The sequence below is a fragment of the Thermobia domestica genome, chromosome 9 (assembly GCF_964235325.1).
Source record: "Thermobia domestica chromosome 9, izTheDome1.hap1.1, whole genome shotgun sequence".
In the NCBI taxonomy this organism is placed as follows: Eukaryota; Metazoa; Arthropoda; class Insecta; order Zygentoma; family Lepismatidae; genus Thermobia; species Thermobia domestica.
In genome coordinates, this window is record NC_137462.1 from 34,573,200 (window position 1) to 34,585,645 (window position 12,446).

A 12,446-nucleotide genomic window follows, 5' to 3' on the forward strand; every position below is an offset into this window, starting at 1 on the left:
ACAAAAACAAATTTTCATTTTAAAAATGGGATGAAATTTTACAGAAGAAATAATCAGATAATAATATCAAGCCAGTGATAAATTAAAGTTAGTAAACCGTAACAATATAAACAATGTGGGAAATAAAAGTATAATAATGGCGATTCAAAAGTTTTGGTCAGTGACAATTGAGTGAATAGAATTGAAATTCCTCAATATGTACACACACACAAAATGGAAGATGATTTTATTTTCAGTTCTAGTTTAGAAATAGTTAGTCTACCGTCTGAATAAATTAAGGTTATTCTATTTTAAGAAACAATTCTTAAAAATTCTTGTAGATCAATTTGAATTAAATATTTTGTTCTCAGAGGTGATCACTGTTCGTGGGGTACAGGGGTTTCTCCCATTATGAGAAAACTGTTGATAAAGTTATAATTATGTTAACAATAATGATTTTGAAGTTAAGCCAATAATTACTTATGCAAAGTCCAAAACGGTGATTCTCACTTAACTTAGAAATGGATGTTGTTCAGTCGCCCCTTCCCATCTTCAACGCCAATTCCTGGCATATCTAAGTATATATAACTAACAAGAATGAAAATAAATGATTAAAAAAAAATTACATTAAATACTGCCGAGAAATGTCAAAAGTTATGACTTGCAGCAGTGTTGAACTTAGGTACACTTTAGCATGGGAGGAAGAGAAATACTTTATCCCTGGTTTTATAAGTTTTTTATATTTTGTAACAGAGATCCATATATGCAGTGAAATATTATAGAATTGCTTGGATGTTTTAGCATCTCTCAGAAAAAAAAAAAAAAAAAACAAGTATGAATACAACAACGTTTGTAAAACTGTTTTTGAGAACACTTTAAAAAGGTTCCTAACCCCCGAAAAGCACACGAAAACTTCATATGAGTCCCAAAATTTTTAATTTGCCATTTTTAATTTATTTTTGTACTGTTGTAAAACATATTCGCTTCGTTTGGCTTCGTTCGTGGAGAATAGAATCAGATGAGTCTAGTGTCACTCGAAACAGTATGACATGAAACAACAGGAGCGATCTGTGACGTCATTACACGTTTAAAGCGAAGTCTTGTTTATTGTTGTTGTTTATCTTTCCCTAATGACCTCACACATACCCCTGTACACACATACTACTTATAAATAAATAAATAATATCAAAGTGACAGAAAATATTTATATTTCAGTGTTGTGTATGATAGAAATAAAATGAAATCTTTAAGTTTCACGTTACACGCTTATGTCGCTAGGCTAAAGGAGACGATGATGATGAGAAATCAAGGAAATGGTGGAATGAAGAAAGTAGGAGGAAACGGGAGAACCCCGAGAAAACCCACGCACACGGTGTTTGTAAACAACAACGGTCACTTGGCGCAAGCTTGTGTATGATAGAGAAGGTAATGTAGTTTTTAACTAACTTCTAAGAGACAAGAGCCACAATTCAAAATACAGACTAAATTGACTTTTCTTTCGAGAGAAATATTTACTTTACAGTATGACACATATCTACAGAGTTCAGTTTATTTCTAGATCTCCCCTGTACCTGTACAATATAATTCTTGTCTCATCTAAAATGTGATAAATATAATTTAATAATGACATCAATGTATTGTTAACATATTGTGATGGACAATTATCAACAACATACTATGACTTAAGAATTATGATATCTTTCGCTTGATAGCAAGTGTCACGCCTCTAAAACTTTTCATTTTTTAAATCTGGATTTTAATTTTTCTAATTGAATTGAAATGAAATAAAATCTTTGTTTAACGCCCTATGATTATGCTCTTTAGGCTAAGGAAAAACGATGATTAAAGTAAGTGAATGATAATCGAAGAATCGGTGGAATGAGAAAACGGAAGGAAACGGGATTACTAAAAAAAAAAAAAAAAAAAAAAAGACACGATAATTTCTTTAATTGGGAGGGGATATTGCTATTGGCACTTCTTAATTCTTTCCGAACAAAGTATGAGATACATATATGAGGCAGTATCGAAGAAAGGAAAGGAATGAAGGAATATTACAGACCAAAACTTCGACATGGCGCTAAGGTATACTTTAGTACTTTTATTATATGATAGTACCAGAAGTATTTTGAGTTCCTTAATATATTTTATTTTTCCTTTTATAATAAGCCTGCTCACAAAAGATTCTGGATATAGCCTGATACTTAATTTTTGAAACTTACTTTTTGACAGAAATGTTAAATAGTATTGCAACTAGAAGTTATAAGTAAACTAGCACAATGACCGTTTTTTTGCACTGGGAGGATATGTTTCATTTTGGACATACAGGGCACCAAAAATGGTACCAATCAACTTAAGGAACCCGAAAACTATGGATTCGACACTAATATCGTCATTTTCGGCATATATATATATAATGTTGCATCGTCAAAGTGAAATGATAAAAACCATCAAAGGCCCGAACCTCATCTATATTGAAAATTTGATCGAGATCGGTCGGGTGGTTGAAAAGTTATTAAATCACATACATAGTCACTTTCGTTTTTATTTACATATAGATAGATAAAAATACTAACATGAACTTTGAACTGCGGTGTCGTAGACGATAAGATGACTTAGATTCTCAACTCGCGAGGCCAGCTCTCAGACTCAATAAATGAACACGAGCCTCTAAGTGAATGGCGAGCCAGAGTCTGAGTGCGAGTCCCAATGATGATAGCGAGCCCGAGTCCTTAGTAAACGCGAGATCGAACTTGCGTAAGTCTCAGAGAACAGCGAGACCAAACTGGAGTGAATGAGATCCTTATTGAGATTAGTGAGCGCCAGCTCCATTGAAGATAGTGATTATAAGTCTTATTGAGAGGGATATTCACATCCCCTACCGCCAGGTGAACCCAGAATGCTGTACCCGGTATATGTCTTCTAATCTAGTCTGCTAGACCTCCGGACCTTAGTCTTATTGGGCCTTATGCAGAGTCGTTTTGACGCGCATTAGTGGCATACTATAGAGCTCGACTAACATGTTTCCTGCAGTAGTCAGGCCTTTAGTCTGACGCTAATCATACATCTAAACGACTCTGCATAAGGCGTATTGAGTACATGAGGAACATAGTGAAACGGTGTCAGATCACTAGCTGGATCCGACAATGGCCATCTACCAGACTGACATAGCCTACAGGATTTGACCGGGTACACGTCCGAACAATTGTGTGGCCGTTTGGGTAGCTCACGTTCTATTAAGACAAATATGTATTTTATGTTTTGTAACATGTTCAAAATGTGTCATGGATGCCATGCAACACTATCTACCATTACCTTCTTCTTGTGTGCTAACTTTGGTCCAGATCCGTGAATTCCTACTGTGTATTCTTAAGTGTGTTTGCATCAGTGTAGTTCTATGGTACTCGTATATTTGATTTGTTTAGCTAATAAAATTTTAATTTTCAGATTCAAGTCTTATGACGATTCTTTGGTCATTTGATAACAAATTCCAAATATTTTTTTTAATTCTTTCTTCTTCAATATTCTTAAAAAGTAGCAACAGATGTATTATCTGCCTTTTCATTCTTCAGTTCGTTATGTTCATGAACTTGTTCCTTAGTATCGCAATTTCTTTACCGTTTTCGTATACTCTCTTTTCTTTTTTTAATGTCCAAAAGACAGAGTTTATTCTTTCTAGCATACAACCCAATGTATCCTATCCAGTTTCCATCTGTTTCAAGTTGAATTTCGCTCGTTCAAGACTCATTTACATCCTTACTTTCTATATTATCGCAGTAGTTTTGCCTTGTTATATTTCTAATTCCATTGAATTTACCTCCACAAACATTATTTAAATTCCTCTATACTTTCTAATTCCTCTTATCACCTTTCAGTCTATTGCATATTTCTCTGTCTTTGTCGATTTTCTTCTTAATTCGCAGTTTAACTTTCCATACATTTTACATTCTTCAGTGCAACTTTGTTTCCACGCTTTTCTTTCTTTCTTTTTTTCTAAGTTTCCTAGTTCTTCTATAATCCAAGTTTCTTAATTGTGCTATCTTCATTATACCGTAACTTTTCCTGTAAAATTTCGAAATTCTCCCATAGTTCCTGCGGCTGTTTCCTCTTAATTTATTACTTTACCTTGAAATTTCAAACAAATCTACGATACTTCCACTTCTTTCAATCTTTTAGCATCTAACTTGTACCCTCTTACTTTCCTTCTTGGTTATATTTTTCAGTGGGTTTTCACTTTAGTCAGCATAAGATTGTGAACTGACAACTTTTGCTTTAGATCTTACCATTGCAGTCATCATAATATTCTATCACATTAATAAATCACTTGCTACAAATTTAGAAATTTCCATACACAGAAGTCATTAGGTAACTTACGTGAACTCTTTTTCTTTACATAACAATTGTAACCTTTAATACTATCTATTAATTGTAGCCTTTCTTACTTTTAAATCACATCATGACACTCAGAAGACAAATTTCATAAAGGGAAGCACACAATGTAATATTACTACTTTAACAATACCTCGTATACAACATTCACTTTTTCCCTCCCTATTTCTTTCCTTCTACCGTATAAGGCCTTCATCCATTTCATCCCCTATATATTTTGTGGGGGAAGATATGTCCTTAATGTACCCCTGCCAGAAACACTATGACTTATGCACTGGCAACACTTGTCTCTTATCAATCACGGCAATCTTTTAAGCCATTCGGCTCCAAGTATCTGCTGAAAGCAGAAAGACATGCTTTGATTTCGTATATCATCTTGATAGGAGCGTGTTTTTTTTTTCCTCAAGAAATATGTAATAGTCGCTTACTCTGAGGGAAGAACATAGACTGAAAGTATTTGAGAACAGGATTCTGAGAAGAATATTCGGACCCAAGAGGAATGAGAATGGGGAATGGCGGAAGCTTCATAACGAGGAACTACATAGTTTATACGGTTTACCCAACATTGTTAGGGTCGTCAAGTCTAGGAGGCTTAGGTGGGCAGGTCATGTAGCTAGAATGGAAGAAAGTAGAAACGCTTTCAAAGTCTTGACTGGTAGACCCATAGGAAAACGACCATTAGGAAGACCTAGGCGCAGATGGGAGGGTAATATTAAGATGGATCTCGCAGAGATAGGAATACAAAGTAGAAACTGGATGCAATTAGCTAAAGATAGAAGTCAGTGGAGAGCTTTTGTGAACGCAGCACTGAACCTCCGGGTTTCATAGGCCATAGAGTTAGTTAGTTAGTTAGTTAATATGTAATAGTACCAGTAGTCAAATTCTCCACTCCTTAGGGGTAATTTTCAAAACTCACTCAAATACATGTGATGCTCATCTAGATACACGAAAAAGCCCTCAGAAGTTTCATATTCACATGTCCAGTGTTAAGAAAAAGGATTTCTCCATTTCTACTCCGTCAGATTAAATTCATGTATTTGAATAATAAATTTGTATTATCTGAAATTCCAAGCTTTCATTTACTGATTCCAAAATGTAATAATAGTAAACGTTTCCTACGATCATATTATCCTGCCTTGCTTCCACTTTCTACTGTGAACTGATTGAGTCAAGACTTAAAAATACGTCAAATGTTATAATATAAACATCCAATGTGTAACGTTTCAGCTTCATACCAAAGCTTTCTTTAGATAGTTCTCCCTTCTGAACAACTTAGGGATAAGTCTAACAATTTGGAAGTATATTTTGTTTCTTGATTCCGCCTTTTCACTTGCAATTCTTCCAACTTGAGGGTCGTCTGCAGAGGCACTTGCCACCAGCTGTTCTTCTCTACAAGTATATCCATCGGTTTCTATTTTAAGGTTTTTCCTTCTAAGCTTTCACCTTTTCTTCTCGTAAAAACTTCTATGACTACAACTATTATATTTTTCTTCTAATCTTTTTTAGTATTCCTTTTCACTCTTAGCTCATATTCAGTCCTTCATTTCAACTCATTGTTAGTTCTTTATTTTATTTTTCCTGTTTCTTTTAATTTTTCTCACCAGAGTCCTAATCTCTTGTTCTATTATTCCTGTTTCTTTCCTAGCATCCTACTTTCTTGTTCCATTACATTTGTTTCTTTCTCATCTTCCTACTTTCTTATTCCATTATATCGATTTCTTACTCAGAGATATATTTTCTTGTTCTACTATATTTTTTATATTTACATGCTATTTAGTATTCTATGTGCTTGTGGCGTTTTAAATTGCGCTGTTCTTCCCCCTTTATCTAAATCTTACCTTTTCTTAATGTTGTTGTATTCTTTCCTCCATTCTTTTGTTTGTTTTTCGTATGAGTAGCATCTCCCTTTCTCTTCACTTGACCTTATGTGAGATGCTATACATAGGACAAAAAAGAAAAGAATGGACGACAAGATCAAAAAACTCTAGTATGAACGTAAAACATCACACGGCATATTTTTCACCATAATATATAAGTGTACGTATGTTAAAGCTTTGACTCATGAGATTCACATAGAAAATGAAAGCAAAGCAGAATAATGTAATTGTAGGATAATTTTAAGATTATTACATTCTTTAAAATTTGTATGTGAGAGAGTGAAACTCTACAGAATATGAATGTACCAATCAGTGACATTAATTCAATATGCTGGACTCAAGGGTGAGAAATCTTTCTCTTTATCCTTGGATATATAATCATGGAACTTCTGAGTGTCTCTATACTTTCTTTACATGTAGAATCTGAAGGCAAATATCCAGTAAATGTTTTACACAAAGTTAAACTAAAGTTTAGGATTTTGGAATGATATGATCTTTCCGATATTTTGGAATGATATGATATATACAGTGGTCGAAGTGAGACGATATATGGTGGTATGCCACACCGCCTCTGGCTTTTCAGTACTCAAGACATACCATCACTGGAGAGTAGATGCTAAATACCTTTAATAAATCCTTTTTATACACAGTAATTGACGAATAGCTTTACACATCGAAGATTTTATTTCTTATGTAGAAATAATTTCTAAGTTGACAACACGGACATTTTTGTTATCTTTTTCCTACCTTTTGTTTTTAAAATGAGGTGTCTTCAAAGAAATTCGTCTAGTATATATTTTGATGTGCTACATTGAATTTTTTTTTAGTATGTGTATCGTCTTCCTTAATGCACATAGATAAATGTCGTGTTTTGAGCATGGGCAGAGTTACGAGTTGTCTGCTGTGGGGGTCGAATCTTCCGGGGGTTTGGATGACCCCTCAGTCGAGTAAGGATCCGGGAGTTTTCCGCAGGAAATTATTAATATAAAAACTCTGTTTTTGAACATTTTCGTGTATAATTCTCTATAATACGACATAAGGAGATTTTTTTTATTTATTTTTTTTTATTTTTTCCAGTTGTTGGCAGAAGATCAAAGTCTCTCCAATGGCGTGGAATCAGTCTTCCCTCGTAACTACAGAGAAGCTCTCCAATGGTTTTCCGTCATTATGTGAATAGAAATGCAACCTTTTAGACAACATACCCTCACTGTATTTCAACATTTGTCGAGTCAAAATCGTAATAAAACATAGCGCCTCTGCTTTTTCTCCACTTCGAACACTCCTTTACAGTGAAACTATTCCCCTTAAAGGGAAACGTCTAAATACATAGAGAAATGTAAATGAATTCCATGAAAATTTTGAGCTATGTTGGTAAAAAACAGCGGAGAATCAAATAACTATGGAACGGGGCAGAAACATTACACATCGCATGTTTTATTTATTATAACATTGGACGTACTTGTCATCTTTGACTTAGTGAGATTCACATAAAATTTTCCATATACAGAGGTTGTTCAGCCTACATTTGGCCGAATTCGTTCCTTCCCCCTCCCGGGCAGAATGAACTCACCCGACCTGGCTCGTGGCGTCCTGCAGTGTTGTGCAGTGGCTTCCTGGGAACGGAGTTGTTTTTCCGCGCGGACGACAATAACGCACAAAACAGGACCATTGTTGTGAGTGTTGTGATAAATTTATTTGCAAGTGTGTGGGTTTCCGCTCTGTGACCAAAATGCCGCCCAAACTAAGCCGGTTTTGGGAAGGCTATGTTGCGGCTCTTTATGACGCCCACTTTAGTGTTTCTGTCATTAGAAAACAGTGCAAGAAGAATGGTTGCAACATCAGTTTAATTGGAATAAAAAATGTTATTAAAAAGTACAAGGGGAACGAAGCTTCACCATTTGAATCACCAACGAAGTTGCCTAGGAAGCGGGAATACACCAAGGCCACCTCCACCATGCAGAGGAAACTTCGCAAAATGGCAATGCAAGAAAATCCGCCAACACAAAGGTGTATGGCTAGTCGTCTTGACGGGTCTTTGGGGACTGTGAGCCGGACGTTACACCATCAACTCAAGCTGGAAAAAGTCATGAAAGATCGCGGCCATCTTCTCACGGATGCCCACCAAAAGGAACGAAAGTGTAACGCCCGGAAGCTGTACGAACGGCATCTGGCAAAATAAAGGTGGATGTACGTCGTAACGCTCGATGAAGCATGGATTTACCTTTCCGACTGCGGCAAACCGAGAGCCATCATGTACCGAGAGAAAGGTGCCAAAAACTTCAGAAGGTGGGTCCGTGTCTGTAAAGAATCCTTCCCAAAAGGGTTCATGGTCGCTACTGGCTACTGTTACCGAGGTAAACTGAAGATTCGTAGGGTGGCAAAGAACTGCAAAATAAATTCGCAGTATTTTCAGAAACAGATTATGCGGCCGATCTACGAGCATGAAATTCCAACAATGTACGGAAATGACGCCAATCTGGTGCGCATTCACATGGACAAGGCCTCATCATATACCTCACGATCGTCCCTCGCATTCTACAGGGAGATGGAGGAGTCAAGTGGTGTACAGGTGATACCTTTCAATGAGGTACCTGTTAAATCTCCAGATGCAAAGCCTATGGACTATTGTGGATTTCGATTGCTGAAGCGGGCTTTGGGAAAACGGAGTGTGACAACTGTGGAAGGACTTTGGAAAGCTGTGCAAAGGGAATGGGACACGATTCCCCTCCCAGTTCTTCAGAGAAGCCTATTACAGTGGAAATTACGCTGTCGGGCTATTGTTATGAACCAAGGGAAACACATCGAGCACTTACGGATCTGGCGCCATGGATTCTTCTAAATTTTTAGGTAAGTCGAAATTGGCCAAATGCAAACTGAACAACCTCTGTAATAGTAAGTCCGTTATTTGTCATTTGCTCTACTTTTTAATGTGATTGATCAGGTTACATTTTAATGAATGTACAAACTTCCTACGTTTTTCGAAAGCTGATGGCCAAAGGAGTTGAGTTAAGTTGATTTTGAGTTTAACGTCCCGTTCAGCAGCGAGGCTATATGAGACGTGGACCTACTGATTAACGTGGAATCCGAACCACATGAGCTCCCGCCGGGAACCGAACCCGGGACTCCCACGCCAAAGGCGCGTACGCTAACCGCTTAGCCACGGATGAGCTCTGATGGCCAAAGGAACCATTAGCTAGTTCATAGAATCAGTTTTAAGACATCTAAACCAAATAATGGTGCTTATTCGTTAAATTTATGTCAATTATAACGAGGCAAAGCTATTTGAAAAGAGAATGAAGGGTAAGGGAAAAAAAGAAGGAATGTCACAAAACTGCATTTTCGAGAAAACTGCGATTTAATATTGAAAACCGCGTAAGTAGAATAGAGTTAGTTACATCTTTTGCCCCTTTTTACATCTACGTATGCATGGCATATACAGTCAAATAGTACCAAGAGTCACTAACAGATAGGACAAAGCACCCAAAAAAGTTCATACATGGACATTCCTTGTTTTTTCCCCTTACCCTTTTGTCGTCTTCAACCACACTAACATTATTGTTGGATAATTTAGAAGCAATCCTTGCTATGGCTGGTTCAATCAATATTTAATAATGGATTTTCTCCAGGAATAATGCTACTATGGACATTCCTATCTACCGGTAATGAATATCGTATTTTCGTTTTGTTTTCCTTTATTTATTTATTTATTTATTTTGCCTTATCAGTGGCGGATCCAGAAAAGAAAAATTGGGAGCAGCCAGAACAAAGGCTATGATAGGTATTTCTTGAGTTTACAATTTTTCAGGGTCCTGCAGAAGTTTCCAACTTAACTTTATCCCGATGGACATTATGGGCTATTGTTTTACACATTGCATAACAGAAAAATTGCAGCTGAAGTATATCTGATGTTTCAAAAATTTTCCAATAAACAATAAAAAGCAACGCTTACTATAAACTTTGAAAAATACATAAATAATAGTTTGAATTATATTTGTTACTCAAAAACTGGAGGCAGGATTCCGGCTCCGGCTAGATTCGCCATTGTATCCCATTAATTCGTATGGGAAATTATTATTATTTCTTTGAAGTGAACTGGAATGAGTGATTTTATTGATTTCTTCTACAATTCTTATTAAATGTTTATTAATTTTTCAAAATGATTCTCTATTGATTGTACAATTAATAATGTTACTTAAATTATCAGGTAACCAAGAAAGCTCGTGCGGTTTTTGTCATTTATTAGACACGGCTCACAAAACTCTTAAACACCCATTTTATTATCACTGTATTGCGAGCGGTGATTATAGTTAGAAATAACGTAAATAAAAGGCTAATAGTCACCGCAAGAAACAAACCACATCACTAGGAAGTACTTTCGAAGAACATCGTCTTCATCTTCAGCCTCGACACACTTCGAAAAGGATTTAAACCATAGGAAAGAAATTATGGATAGGTAAAACTGCTTAAAATGAATTTTAAAAATATGGGAAGCAAAAATCTTCTTGTCACTAGAAATAGACATATGTTAATAGTAATATTTTTAAAATTCATTTTAAGCATTTTTACCTATCCATAATTTCTTTCTTATGGTTTAATCCTTTTCGAAGTATACCTAGGTTGAAGATGAAGACAATGTTCTTCGAAAGTACTTCCTAATGATGTGGTTTGTTTCTTGCGGTGAATATTAGCCTTTTACTTACGTTATTTCTACCCATTTTATTCTTTGAAATAACCACCATTGCCTTCAATGATGCATTCCCAACGAGAGAGAAGCTTTAAATGTCCTTTTTGAAAAATTCCGATTTTTCTGGAGTCCTGAAAGTGTAATAGAACCTTTGTGACATCGTCGCGTTTTCGGAGCTGCTGTTCACACAGGTGGTTATCCATGACCAAAAACAGGTAATAGTCCGATGGAGCGACGTCCGGAGAATAGGGTGGATGAGGTAGAACTTGCCAGCTTAGTGTTTGATCACTTCTTTGGTCACTTTTGCCGTATGAGGTTTGGCAAGATCGTGGACGACAAGAACTCCTCTTCTGTTGACCAGTGCTGGCTGCTTCTGGAGTAATGCAGGTGAAACTCTTTGCAATTGTGACGAGTAGATCTCGACTGTTATGGTTTTTGCGCTTTCTAGATATTCATAGTGGACTGTGCCAGCGCTGGTTCATCAAAGCATTACTTTCTTTTCGTGAACGTCCGGTTTAGTGGCCAAAGAGACCGAACCAGAAGTCGACCAATGATCTTGTCTTCCAGTTATCATATGTGATTAATTTTTTGTGACATATCACAAGATTTGGCCCAGGAACGAGGCTTTATTATGGCGTGACAGCAACGACAAGCAGGTGTTCAACTGTTGGAGCCTTTTCCCTTGGACAGGACATGACGAACCCACTTGCTTAGCTTCCATGTCATCCCAGGATTATGAAGATGTGATCGAATGGTTTCGTCAGATACTCCAAACCTTTTTGCAAGCTCCTGGCAGGTTTGATGAGGATTTTGTTTGATTTCCTCCTCCAAATGGACTTTGTCGAGGGTGGATGGACGATCAACACGAGGCTCTCGTCTCCGGAAGAAAAGCGGCTGAGCCGCTTTTGACCAGTCCGTTCACTCACTGACGTCTCTTCATTCAGCATATTCTTCTAACGGCCTCTGCAGCTTTGTTTCCCAATTCGCACTCGTAAAGCAAAATAGGTCTCAAAATCTCCTTTTCCAATGACATGTTCTTTCGGAGATGGCGCTTCCTACAAAACCGTAAGCGAAACGTGCGATGCATTGAACAACTCTTTCCTGAATAAAGTTTAAAAGGAATGTAAACATATGACGTGATCAGAATCAATTTAACCACATTAACGCGATAAAAGTAACTGTTCTTTAATAATAAATAAATAAATAAATAAATAAATAAAAAACGAACAAACTTTCTTGGTAACCTGATAATTTTACATTTAAATCAAATCTTAGTTTAACAAGAATTTAATTTTCAAGAATAAGTAGACTTGAGGAAGAAATGAGTGAAATCAAACCATTAAAATTCCAGTTCGTTTCACGGAAGACAGAAAAATAATTCTCCATTTAAATAAACGGTCTAAAAACCATAGATGGCGCAAGTGTTCAACACCGGTAAGTTCTTATTTATTACTACACTTTTTTTTCTTTTAAATGTATAATCACTGAATAAATGAATTTCGAAAATCAGCTAAGAATTT

General features: G+C 36.3%; 1 protein-coding gene and 1 long non-coding RNA gene across 7 annotated transcripts in view; one reads left to right on the forward strand and one right to left on the reverse strand.

Moving 5' to 3' along the window:
* Nucleotides 1-12,446, forward strand: part of LOC145694549 (uncharacterized) — a 167,624-nt gene that overhangs the window by 88,347 nt on the left and 66,831 nt on the right. The window lies entirely within an intron of this gene.
* The window catches only part of Syx1A (Syntaxin 1A), a 229,222-nt gene that overhangs the window by 3,907 nt on the left and 212,869 nt on the right, over nucleotides 1-12,446 (reverse strand). The window lies entirely within an intron of this gene.